We start from the raw sequence: 12795 nt of genomic DNA, 5'->3' as shown, positions 1-12795 counted from the left end.
CACCCTGCCACCAATGGCCAAGCAGAACGCATGGTGCGGACCACCAAGGACACCCTTCGCCGCATGACGCAAGGGGACTGGGAGTACCGCCTTGCCACATTCCTTCTAGCACAGCACAGCACCCCCAGCTCAACGACTGGCCGGAGCCCCGCTGAACTACTAATGGGTCGGCGCCTTGCAATCAGATTGGACCGCCTTCACCCCGATAGAGCTCAGGATGAGGTAGTGGTGGGGGAAGGCAGGAACCCCCGGACCTTCGAGGCCCAGGACCCAGTGTACGCAAAGAATTTTGGGGCAGGCCCAGCATGGGTACCCGCCACAATCACCAGGGTCACTGGCCCCGTGTCGTACGAGGTGCTAACGGATGGGGGGCAATGCTGGCGCCGCCACTGCGACCAGATACGGCGACGATTCCCGGGAGAAAACCAGGAGGAGGACAGGTCAGAGGAGTCCCAAGGGAACAGCGGGGCAGTGAGGCCCATAGAGCAGGAGGGGCCAGCAGGAGAGGCAGAATCAGTAAATACAGAGAGGACCCGTGAGGCCGAAAGGACACCGGAACCAGAACCACGACTGAGCGAGCCGGTTGCACCAGACCAAACAGCCGCATCACAGCCAGCATCCTTGGAACACGAGCCAGAACCCGGAGCCCGGACCAGGGAACACCCCAGGCCACAACGCACACGTAGGCCGCCGGCATACCTTGAGGACTATGAATGCGACCTCCCGGGCAGGACTGGAACTTAGAGGGGAGGGGTGTTATGTACTGAGTTGAATAGGATCCAAACTGTAGCAGTCTGATTGGTCCTAGAACAATAGGATCCAAAAGGCAGCAGTCTGATTGGTCCTAGAACAATAGGATTCAGAATGCAGCAGTCTGATTGGTCCTAGAACAATGCAGCAGTATGATTGGTTGGCAGGAACCACCCAATCCTGCTCCAGATAGAAGTGAATCCACAACCTGATTGGCTTACAGTAGAATTCCAGAATTAGCCAATCATGTGCAGCCCATTGTGTAAATAATGTATATAAAGCAGATACTGTGAGGGGACATTTATTCATTCCTCCTCACCACTATGAGCTGAATAAAGAGCATGAAATCACTTTGCGACTCTGAGTATATTTCAGAGGACCCATTGTATAAGGTAAGTGTACAGGGCTAGTATGGATCTGAGAACAATTTACCGTGCAGGAAGACATTCCAAATGGAAGTTCGGGTGGCTCAGTTCAGTTTGCATGAAGCAGTCATGTACTAAGGGTCCCTTGAGTTATTACAGGCATAGGGTGCCTTTTGCCCTCTAGATGTTGCTGAACTATAACTCCCATCATCTCCAATAAACATCCCCAGGGATGATGGGAGCTGTAGTTCAGCAACATCTGGAGGTCCAAAGGTTCCCCACACCTGCTCTATCTCCAGTAGCTCTTAACATCTGGTCACAATAGCGTCATGATGTGTTCTGCTCATGGGCTTCCAAGAGGCATCTGGGAACAACATGGTGGACTAGATAGACCTACTGGTCTAGTCCAGCAGGGCTTTTCTTATGCTCTTATTAATTGCATCTGTGTGACTGAACCATTACAGATCTACCACTGCAATTAGGGCTTTTCTGTCATCTGATGTCACCACAAAGGCAATACTTTCCAAGATAAAGTATTCAGTAGGCAGCCATCATATAAAGTACAATAGGTAAATATAAGCTGGAGCTTGGTCCATAAAGGCAAATGGAGCTCTGCATCCCCAGCAACCACAGTCTGCTCCCAGCCAGCCCCCACCTGACTTCTTTCTTACTTACATCCAGTTCAGGCAATGGCACTGGCTGTTAGCTTCCTCCTCAATTTCAATGTTGCTCTTGTGGACCTCAGCAAGGAGAAGGATAGGGACAAAGCTAAAATTAGTTGGCTCTACCCATGAATGGCTCAGGCTGCATATACTGTGGACTTCTTTGCCTTCCTTTCCACCAGTCCCAATGGACACTAGCCACCACTGTGAGTGAACATCACATTTGGGAACCAGCTTAATCAGGTAGTCCTACAAGTGTTTACTCAGAAGTAAGCCCCTTTGAGTTTAATGACACTTACTCTCAACTAAGTAGGGATTAGGATTGCAGTATTGGTTACCAATTACTCTTCAATATTTCAGGCACTGTAGAAGAGGAAGGTGGGAAAGATCTTTTTCATATACCATGGAAGACCTTTTTAAAAAAATGTTTTAAAAATGTAGATCAGATTTATTTATGTTCCAAGACAAGTATTTCTGACATAAAGGGCAGCTTCTGAATGCAGTGGAGTAATGAAGTTTCTTGCAAAGCACAACACGGAACCAGCCTTATTTCCTGCAAATTATAGATTAGAACCTTCCCCGGCCTTTGTAGAAGTCACCATTCCATTTTGGACAGGTTAAGTATAGCGTTAACAAGCTTTTATTTCAGGAACATGAAAGAAGTTTTGCATGGAGTTTTCCCAAAAGGGAAGTAAATAACACCTAAGAATATAGCATGTAATTTCAACGTCAGTGCTGATGTCTATGTATACAGGTCTTAAAACCACCTTTCTTTGGATCTTCTTCTGTTCTCAAAACAGTAGTTAGAGTTCAACGATGTCCAAATATAAGCATACAGAGCTGACAAGGTATCCAACAGAGATGCAGAGAGAAAAGATGCAAGAGTTTAACTGAAGCAACTAGACACTGCAGCACCATACATATGCTCCAACTCTTAAACTGGTTTTACATATTCCCCTGGTTAAACTGGAATTCAGGAGGAGTAGAACATAGCTCATAATGAACCAGAGGAAGAACAGAATAATAAAATGAAAGAAATCCTCTTATCACTACTTCATAATTGAGGCTGAATGTGCAATCAGCCTGGACACTAGGCCTTGTTCACACAAATGTTGCAGTGGGATGATGACACTGGTGGTTGCATAGTACCATCATGACTTGTAGTCCTCAGTTGGCTTTCATGAATTTAACTGTCTTCCTTAAAGTCATTTAAGCCAGGGTTGTTGAACTACAATTCCCATCACCCACATGGTAGCTGTGGATGATAGTCCAGATACCTCTGGAGAGGTACAGGTTCCCCAACCCTGGTCTGAACTAAAGCCTATCACATGTTGTGGAAATAAGTTCCACAGATCAGTTAAATGATGTGAGAGGAAGTGCTTCCCTGTCCTGAATCTCCTGTCAAACAGTTTCATTGCTGGAGGTAGGGGAGCCCTACTAAAGTAATCACTGACTTTATGCCAACCCAAGCACACACTACTTTTCAAACGTGTACTGGAGACTTATCAAGGATCAGTTAACAAGCACAACTGGATCACTTGATTTCACAATCCTTGATGACTGGTACTTGAGGTGATATGAGAAGATACAAGAGTGTTCCCTATGATGTTTTGATCTATGATGAATCACCTTCAAGTTCCCCCCACACTGCAGTCATTACTTGCATACATTCTAAAACTGGTCCTAAGGTTCTCAGTTATTAAGGCTGCATTCCTATACACCAAGGAATTCTGGGAGCTGTAGTTGTTGAAGATTCTTAGGAGACCCCATATTTCCCTTCTAGAGCTACAGTTCTTAGGAGTAGTTTGACATTCAATCCCACTTCCGAGGGAACTATAGCTCTGGGGGGAAAATAGGGGTCCCCTACCTTTACCTTTTAACAGCTGTCAACACCCTTAACAAACTACAGCTCCCAGAATTCTTTGGGGAAAGCCATGATTGTTCGAAGTGATATCATAGTGCTTTAATAAAAGGTAAAGGGACCCCTGACAGTTAAGCCCAGTCGCGTACAACTCTGGGGTTGTGGCGCTCATCTCACTTTACTGGCCGAGGGAGCTGACGTTTGTCTGCAGACAGTTTTTCTGGGTCATGTGGCCAGCATGACTAAGCCACTTCTGGTGAAACCAGAGCAGCACACGGAAATGCCATTTACCTTCCCGCCACAGTGTTACCTATTTATCTACTTGCACTGGTCTGCTTTCAAACTGCTAGATTGGCAGGAGCTGGGACCGAGCAATGGGAGCTCACCCCATCACGGGGATTTGAACCACCGACCTTCTGATCGGCAAGCCCCAGGCTCAGTGGTTTAGACCACTGCATCACCTTTTAATTATATGGTGTGAATTCAGCTATTGAGCTGAGCCTTAAGTTTAATGGAAATAGAACAAAGCAGCATTTGAATGTCAATATATTTATTGATTTTTTTTACCAGTTGCATTGCTGGGGAAAATAGGTTTTCCTTTTAGAAGCGTTCCTTCAGATTACAGATCCAGCCCCAGAGTTTGTGTATAGAGCTCTTGCCTTCAAAGCACTATCAGACCAGTACCCAATAAATCTTCAAAGCACTCTCAAGAGGCAAGAAAGTTGTTATCAGGACAACTGTGATAAAGAAGGATTAAGGGGATGTCTCAAAGCCAAACAGGAAGCTAGTGTCAGAGATTGGAAAATTATTAGCTGTCATGATGACCTTGCAACTACCATTCATGCTAGTGCTGTACCAAAAAAAAAAAAATCATCCTGCATTTTATTTTATTTTTTAACCATTCTCCATCAGTTAATGAGAAAAGAAACTGATTTAAACATTGGGAAATAAGAGAGAAAATGTTGATGAAGATTCACTTGGGTGAGGTGCAGCGTTTCTGTTGAGCTTACCTTACTTTTGCAGTGACCAAGGGACACACAGCACTAATTTGTGCTTTCTCTGCCTCATGCTGACTTGTTGCAATGCATGCTACACATGGTCACCTTTCAAGACCATTTGGAATCTTCTAAGGACACAATTCTTCTCCTTACAGGTGTGAATCTCCAGGAGCGCATTACACCAATGTATCTGAGCCTGTGCTGATTCCCTGTTGCCTTTTTAGCCCAATTCATTGCATATATTTTTACTAATAAATCCTTCATTGTGTCAGTGGGGATGGCTACATGATCATGCGTGTAACTGCAGACCCTCCAAGTGTCCCTATTTTCCAAGGACGTCCCCAATTTTCATTGGAGAAATGTTGGAGGGTATGGTGACTGGTACTAACATAAAAGAGCTTATGCAGCTCAGGCCCTGGCTACATATATACCAGGTAGGCCATTGTGGTCTGTGGGAGCACTTCTCCATCAAGTTCCAAATACATCAGAAACAGACTCCACAGGAACTCAGAGCAGGGCTTTTTGTGTGACTGCCCCTGATCTGTGGAATTGCATTTCTCTTGAGATATAACAGTTGTCTACTATCTTTACCTTCCGGAAACAACCGAAAGCATTTTGTTTTGTTTCCATGCTGGATGGATAGATCTCTAACATGGGTGTCTCTTTTGTATTTTTTAAAAATTTTATCTGATGATGTGGGTGCAATGGGTGGGTGGGTGGGTTGTTTTTAACTGGGGGGGTAGCCACTTTTATTGGATTTTGTACATCACCTTGATACATGTCTGTGGAAGGTGGTAGACAGATAAATAACTGTTCCATAACTTCTTGTTATTGAGCCCTTTTATCATGAGAACTGTGGATTTTTCTGTGGACTGGCCCAACGTTGCTTAGTGAGCATCATGGCTGAGCAGAAATTTGAACCTGGATCACTCTAAGTCTATGTCCAACACTGTAGTCACTACTGGCTCTTTTGAATGTGTGGAGATGGCCTGGGCATTCTTCTGGAGTGGGTCTTGTAGGTTTCCAAACACAGCTTTGCCAAAAGACCTGAGTCTGAACTAGAATGGCATTGGGCAGAAGTTTCATTTTTCAGTGATCATGGATTTTAGGGCTGAGCTGGATGAGCACAGATTTCTTTGCTTGATATTGTGGGGGAAAGTGCTTTGGCACTTAGGCCTGGAAGCCCTTCCTCCTAATCCTAGCTTTGTGGTGGCTGGTATCAATTATTCTCTATATCCAATAGATGTTTTTTTGGATATGCAAAATATCCAAGAAAAGAGAAAAAAATTAAATGAAATTCTCATGTGTGGGATGTGGGAGTTTTCTTCCACTTGTCTTACCTTTGAGATAACTGAGGGATGTTTGTGAGTGTCCTTCCTTTCCTTTCATTCCACACATCATCATCTGGTGATCAGCAATATGCAGCTTTTCCAGGTGTCCTAGCTTCCTTAAAAAACAACAACCATGACATCCTTGACTGGGTGTTCCTGTGTGCACAGAAAGGCAAGGAGGCTGCCCACCATGATGTTGATAGCTGTTCCTTGGCTTCTGCATGGGTTGGTGCATGCATGTGAACTCTTTTTTTCCTCTTCCAGAAGCAAGAGTGGAAAGATTTTGTTTTTAAGGTAAAAGGGAGGACTTTCCTTAAAAACAAAATAAATGGGCTTACCAGTCTCAGGCATTGGGTAAATAACTTTCCAGTTTTCTGAACTTTGATTAAATCACAGGGGAGGTGGTGTCTCCCAAGGGGCTTCTTCTGATCAGGAAGCATGGACAGATGGGGAGAGGGCCTAGTGCTGGAGAAATGTTTAATGGAAAGAGAAACACAGGCACCAATCTTGACCACCTTGCAATGAGAAGGGATGCTTAACCTCATTCTGAATCAATTTTCAATGCCCTGAAAATGAGGCAAATTATATAAAGCTCTTTTGTGGGGGAAGGAAACTGCTGAGAAATAGGAGGACAAGTTTTGGTGTGGCATTATTTTACACGCGTTCAGAAGCAATCCCTTCTGTAGCACTCACTCCTGGGCTAATCGACCACTATGGCAATACTGAAACTCTTGCATCCAAGAATAACTTCTGCTGCAGTAAAAAAAAAATGGCACAGCCTATCCCCTGATTAAAAGATAAATCAAAATTTGTTAAGAGAGCGGAAGAGTTGGAGGGCTGATTGCTAACACCAGTGGGGAGGGGAAGGGGAGAGAGAAAGATGAAAGGGAAGCCTAATCGGAGACTTTCTTTAAGCTCTGTTGATTACTGAGAAGCTTTTGACATGGCTCTGTTGCAGGCAAACAGGAGTGGCGACCCTCTCTGATATTCTCCAGCTCACCCGGACGACTCCACTGACACGAACAGCTCAGCCCTGCAGAAATAGTGGTGAGTTAGTGCATGTTCCAAGGGAGATAATGGCAAAGTTATTTTGCCTTTGGGCTCAAAGTCTGTATGTGGGGAGTGAGCAGGGGGAGAAAGAGAGTGGGGGAATCCCTTGCAAAATATTATAGAAAGGTTTTCTTTTAAGTCCCTTTTAGCCCTCAGGAGCAGGCAATGTTCAGCCAGGTCTTGTTTCACCAACATAATATCTCTTTATGAATAGCTGGAGGGTTGCTAGCAAGTGTACTCATTTAGCTGTGGAAGGGATGTTTAATAGCCATCAAAACGGCGAACAACTTGACAACTGTTTGATCAACTGAGATGTCACCCGCAGAGATGAAATGACATATCTTCGGGTGATATGTGTCGGTCATTATTGAGTTGACTGTTAGCAGGAGAAGCAAGCTTTTTAAAAAAGCAGTTGTGTCAGACCAGAGCTTGACATTATGGGGGTCTCATGGCTACTGCTGGAAGCAGCAGACCCACATCCCTTTCTCCTCCTCACTTCCCCAGACTCACGATGTTGTCACATCCAAAGTTTCCCTGCCCTCAGTCAATTTCATTGGCTGCCCTTTGCACGGGCAAAGAGTGTTGCCAAGCAGTGATGTCACTGAATGGATAGCACACACTGCAGGGAACAGGAGAGGAGGAGACAGTGTAAGGCTGCCATTTTGGGTGGCAGCTGAGTATCCTTCACAACATCAAGTGTTGCTGCAGCAGCAAGAGCGGCAACAACAAACACAAAATAGGCATGTGTGAAAACCCAACAGATTTATTGTGGCAAGACTTGTTATGGGCATGAGTCTCCTTCAGGTGCATGAGCAGTGATCACCCCCACATACACATAGGCCTCATCTGCACTATACGTTTAAAGAAGTATCATGCTACTTTAAGCACTCTTGGCTTCCCCCAAAGAATCCCAAGAGCTGTAGTTTGTTAAGAGTGCTAAGACTTGTTAGGAGACTTCCATTCCCCTTGCAGAGCTACAATTCTCAGAATGGTTTAGCAATCACTTCCCATGGAACTCTGAGAATTGTAGCTCTGTGAATGGGAATGCGGGTCTCCAAACAACTCTCACCTCTCTCAACCGACTTCATTTCTCAGGAATCTTTGGGAAAGCCCTGACAGTTTCAAAGGATGTGTTTCAAATGTATAGTGCAGTTGGTGCCAAGCGCTAGTGTAGTTCAGTGTCGGTTTTAAAAGGACTGCATCATTCTCAGGGCATAGTCTGAAGGTACAGAATGTGTCAATCTTGCTAGGCAGATAGGGGTCTCATCAGTGCTGGAATAGAGGCTGGGTTATTGGCAGAAAGAAAGAGTCAACCTGAATTAAATTGGGCGAGGTGGAATATGGGTTAGCGTTTTGATGACTGAGTCATGTGGATCCTGAAAACACAGCTGCATGGCTGAGGGATAGGAATAGGTGAACCTGTTGACTTTGGTTTTGATCAGTTTCTATTTTTTCCCCTATCTTAAATTCAGTTCTCTACATCACAACATCAATTTGGGGTGGCTATTTCAAAGTCTTCATGAAAATTCATCAGCATTTTTGGGCAGATTTCTCAAAATATGCGCATTTTTACAAGCTGTTTTCCCTAAAATAATGCATTTTGTATCTTATGTTCACTAGTATATGCATTTTTCTGCATACTTTACCCTAGTACAGGCATTTTTGTACACTTTACATTGCTGTAAAACTTCACTTCAAAATTCAGAGTTGTCCAAACTTCAAAGAAGTGTTTCAATTGGTGCAAATTAGCCAGGTTTCCCTTTGAATGCAAACTGAATTTCTCCCCAATCCCACTTGACTTGCAGAAGTATGTTGCAGAGGGTTGGACTAGATGACCCTTGGGACCCCTTCCAATTCTATGATTCTATGAAATTACATCACTGCCACAGGATTTGACTCCTCCCACTGCAAGCCTGGGAGACAACAGGGGAGCATCAAAGACTTGATGGGCATGCAAAAAAAGAGTCTTGAACCTATGCCAAGCAATTTGTTCTGGCTTTAATCAAGATGTCGTCTTTTAACTCCAAATGTCATTCTTCTTATTATTTTTAATCCCGTATCAAAACTTTGAGCAGCATACTGCAGCATGAATAAATGCTACCCGTCATTTAAACTTTCAGCAATGTTTCAAAGCCTTGCAAATGAGTGATAGCCATATATATTTGTATTCATGCATGTGTATATTCATCAAAGTGATGCAGTTAACAAGCTGGTAAAAGACAAAGTGAATAGCAACAAAGAAACTGGTGAATTATAAGTTTTTAACTTTGTAAAAGCTAATGCAGAACAACTTGATTGTTAATTTTGTAGTCTCTTTTTGCCCAAAGAGAACACTCTTTTCTTTCCATCTCTCTCTTTACTCGCTGTCATCAGCATCCTGCCATTTTGGAATCTTAAATTATTCCCCCTCTAAGAAAAGTGTCATAAGTGATGACACAGAGAATACTCAAATAATCGGCTGAATTACTCAAGCATTAAATATTAGAGCAGGGATGTCCAACCAGTAGACTGCGATCTACCAGTAGATTCCTGGCTGATCCTGGTAGATTGTGGGATCCTTATTGTGTACAAAAAGTTACAGGGTGGGGGGAACTAAAAAAAAACCTCTGTGCAATCCTCCCCCCCCCCAAAAAAAAAAAAAAAAGCTCAACAACTCCAGGCACTTCCGTCCTAAAAAAAGCTCAACCACCCTGGGCAATCCACCCATCCACCCCATGCATGTTCCTCTTCCCTCCAATGACAATAGGTAGATCACTGCCAGTTTTTTAATACTGGGAGTAGATCACAGTCTCTTGGGAGTTGGACATGCCTGTATTAGAGGATAAGAAATCCATGATGTCACCTAATTTCATATTTCCTGTTTTGGAAATGCAAATCTCAGCAGCTGGTAATTATTAGAGATGGATGGACAACTTGAAGCCTGGTCTGTGTCCATTTCTTATTTTGGATGCAAAGGGATCCATTCTGTCCCATTTCAACAGTTAATGTACTGATGGTTTCTCCAACAAGCCACAGATATAATGAAAAATAGGCACTTAAGAGGTGGCCTGAGGATTTAAAACCTTTCTTCCCCTTTCCTTAACAGGGACTAGCTCCTTGGAGTGGCTAAGAAGCATGGTTGTTGCCACTTGGGGTGTAAACAGGACTGCAAATGTCCCTGGAAATGGCAAGATGTGATGACGTCCTGTCTCTTTCAAGGACATTGTATGGAAAAAATGGTTTTTCTTATGGAACCATGGCAGCAGCCATATTTTCTTAACTTCCATGGGTTTTTCCCCCTGATGATATCACCAGGAGCACTAAAGGGGAGACTTGACTCAGAACTGAGTTCACAATAAACCAAGCTATTTTCCTATTTTTTAGGGTGGTGGGAGGTAAATAGCTTGGTTTTTCAAGCCCAGTCATGAGCTTGGCTTTGAGAAGCTTTATGTATAAGGAAGCCTTCTGCAAGATAGTGTTCTCTAGATGTTTTAGACTATGAACCCCAGCAGCCCCAGCCATCACAGCTGTGCTGACAATGGCTGATGGGACATGTAGTCCAAAACAAGCTGTGGGAAGGTTGCTGTACAGGGGATAGGTGTTGACAGCAAGAAATTTCCATGAAGTATTGCCTTTCTGATGCATTCATCAGATGTAGAATTGAGCATAAATGAGATGAGCAAACCACGTTTTATTGAATGCAAAGAAGAAAAATGAGGCGTACAAGTTCAAACTGAGTGTTGCTGCATCAAATGGCCAGCCACCAACATCGAAAAGGTTAATGGACTGGCAGCAGAACCACCACACATAAGCTGTGTGCACATTACCATTCGCTCAGACTCCAGGCCGCTCCCACCACTGCTGTTTGAAGCCCGCTACACATGAAATTAGCTGTAATTGACATGTATCCTGTAGTTTCTTGAGAAATGCTGCTGCTTGATGTGTTTCCCCTCAAACCAGCTTCCACCCGATTTGAAAAGGTAAGCTGTGGTTAAGATGAGGTGTGTACATTTGAGATGGCCATAGCGCATGCACAGTAGACAGCACATTTGCAGATTGCAGCTTCATTGAACAAGGTTGTTTTGCTGGGGATTTCAGGCACAGGAGGACAAATGAAGTGAAGACACCCTGTTGTTAGGTGTACACAACAAGTGCAAATGCAACTTAAAACATGATGGGGCGGGGAATGACCTCACTGTGTTTTAAGCCACTAATGTCTCTACAGCCATAGATCTACTTTCAGGCAAAAGGCAAAAAAGTTTCTCGCCTGCATACATGCTGCTCTCCCTGTCCTGGTCCTATGAGCCATTACCCCTCACCTCTGAACGGAGAAAGACTTTACGCAGCGTCATAATTTAGCAAATTACTTCCTCAGAGGAAGGTCAAACATTTTACCATTCGATCAATAGGAAGCGACTTACAAATCATGTGTATCGATCATTGCAATCATTCAGAGGAATGTAGGGCAGACAGTAAAACCGCATGCACTTAGTCTTAATTGCCCACATTAAAGCAATTATACCCCAAAACTGTCATTGTCTAATGCTGTGCACACCACACACTTTAATACATCTTGCTAACTTCTTAGCAATGCAGATAGAATCGTAAGTCAGCCCACCAAGGTTGTAGCACTAAATGCCTAAAATATTGCTAGGACTATGCAAATTGGACCGTGATTTCTTTCACATGGAAAGTGAGCATTTAAAAACACTGATCATGGGGAGGGAGGAGGCATGAAAGAGCAGGTAGGGACACAGATACATTGGGGACGCAAAAACACCCTGAAACAAATACCTCATTTGGTAGTTCAGATCAGGTCTAGAATATTGCCACTCCCAACATATACAGAATAACTGTGTAGTCTGGGCTTTTCTTTATTAGCAGAAGCTAATTTTGGTGGGGGAGAGAGGTAAGTAGCTTGTAGTCGAAGTTCTTGTTTCATTTCATCAGTTGCTTCAGTTAGTCTGCAGATCTTATTCAGGTTGTATGTAATGTTTGTGGCTGGAAAATGCATGTTTGATGCATGTACACAATACAGCCTATAAACAATCTTTGCCTCTTTGTTCTGAGCATAACACATGTAGACGTGATGTGGAACAATGTCCTGGTGAAATGGAGGAAATCTCCTGGAACCAAATAAATGGTGGTCTGAAACAGATGTGAGGGACCTTCGGCCCTCCAGGTGTTGCTGCACTACAACACCCATCAGACTCAACAAGCATCACCAATAACCACAGGTGATGGGAGTTGTACTTCAGCAACATCTGGAGGGCCAAAAGTTTTGCCACACTTGATCTAAAACATTCTCTGGTTTTCTATGTGGATAATATTGTTGCAGTCTGAAGTGGTAGGCCCCATGGATTGACAACCTCGTGAGAAGCAGGGCAAATTCTTAAGGAACATATGTAACTAACTCAAGGATTTGGCCACCGAATGTGGGCTGAAGGAAATGTGTTGGTTAAGGCAGCCCAAAACAAGAGTGATTTATGATTACCACAAATTGATAAGGACTCATATCAATGTGTCGGTAAAACACATTACGTTGTTTTAGCCCCAGGATGGGGAGTCTGTGGTCCTCCAGATCATGCTGGACTATCACCCATCATCCATGAACACTGCCCATGCTGGCTGAGGCTGATGGGAGCTGAAGTCCAACAACATCTAGAGGGCCACAGGTTCCTCATCATTGCTACAGCCAGTACTGCAAATTCAAAACAGTCTCTTGTTTACTGATGCAGGCAGTTTAATTTTAATAGTATGTAATATTCCAAAACCAAAGAGAAAGCACAGACCAACTCA

General features: G+C 43.8%; 1 long non-coding RNA gene across 2 annotated transcripts in view; it reads left to right on the top strand.

Annotated features, from left to right (window-relative positions):
- LOC308483053 overlaps positions 1 to 9332 on the top strand; it is a 29990-nt gene extending 20658 nt beyond the window's left edge. For both annotated transcript variants that reach the window (XR_013989565.1, XR_013989566.1), the window contains 2 exons: positions 6926 to 7014; positions 8823 to 9332. This is a non-coding gene — a long non-coding RNA (uncharacterized lncRNA). The remainder of the gene's footprint in view (positions 1 to 6925; positions 7015 to 8822) is intronic.
- The last annotated feature ends 3463 nt before the right edge of the window (positions 9333 to 12795 follow it).

This window comes from Podarcis pityusensis (assembly GCF_964106645.2).
Source record: "Podarcis pityusensis genome assembly, chromosome: 8".
Lineage (NCBI taxonomy): Eukaryota > Metazoa > Chordata > Lepidosauria > Squamata > Lacertidae > Podarcis > Podarcis pityusensis.
This window is presented reverse-complemented; position numbering and strand designations above follow the sequence as displayed.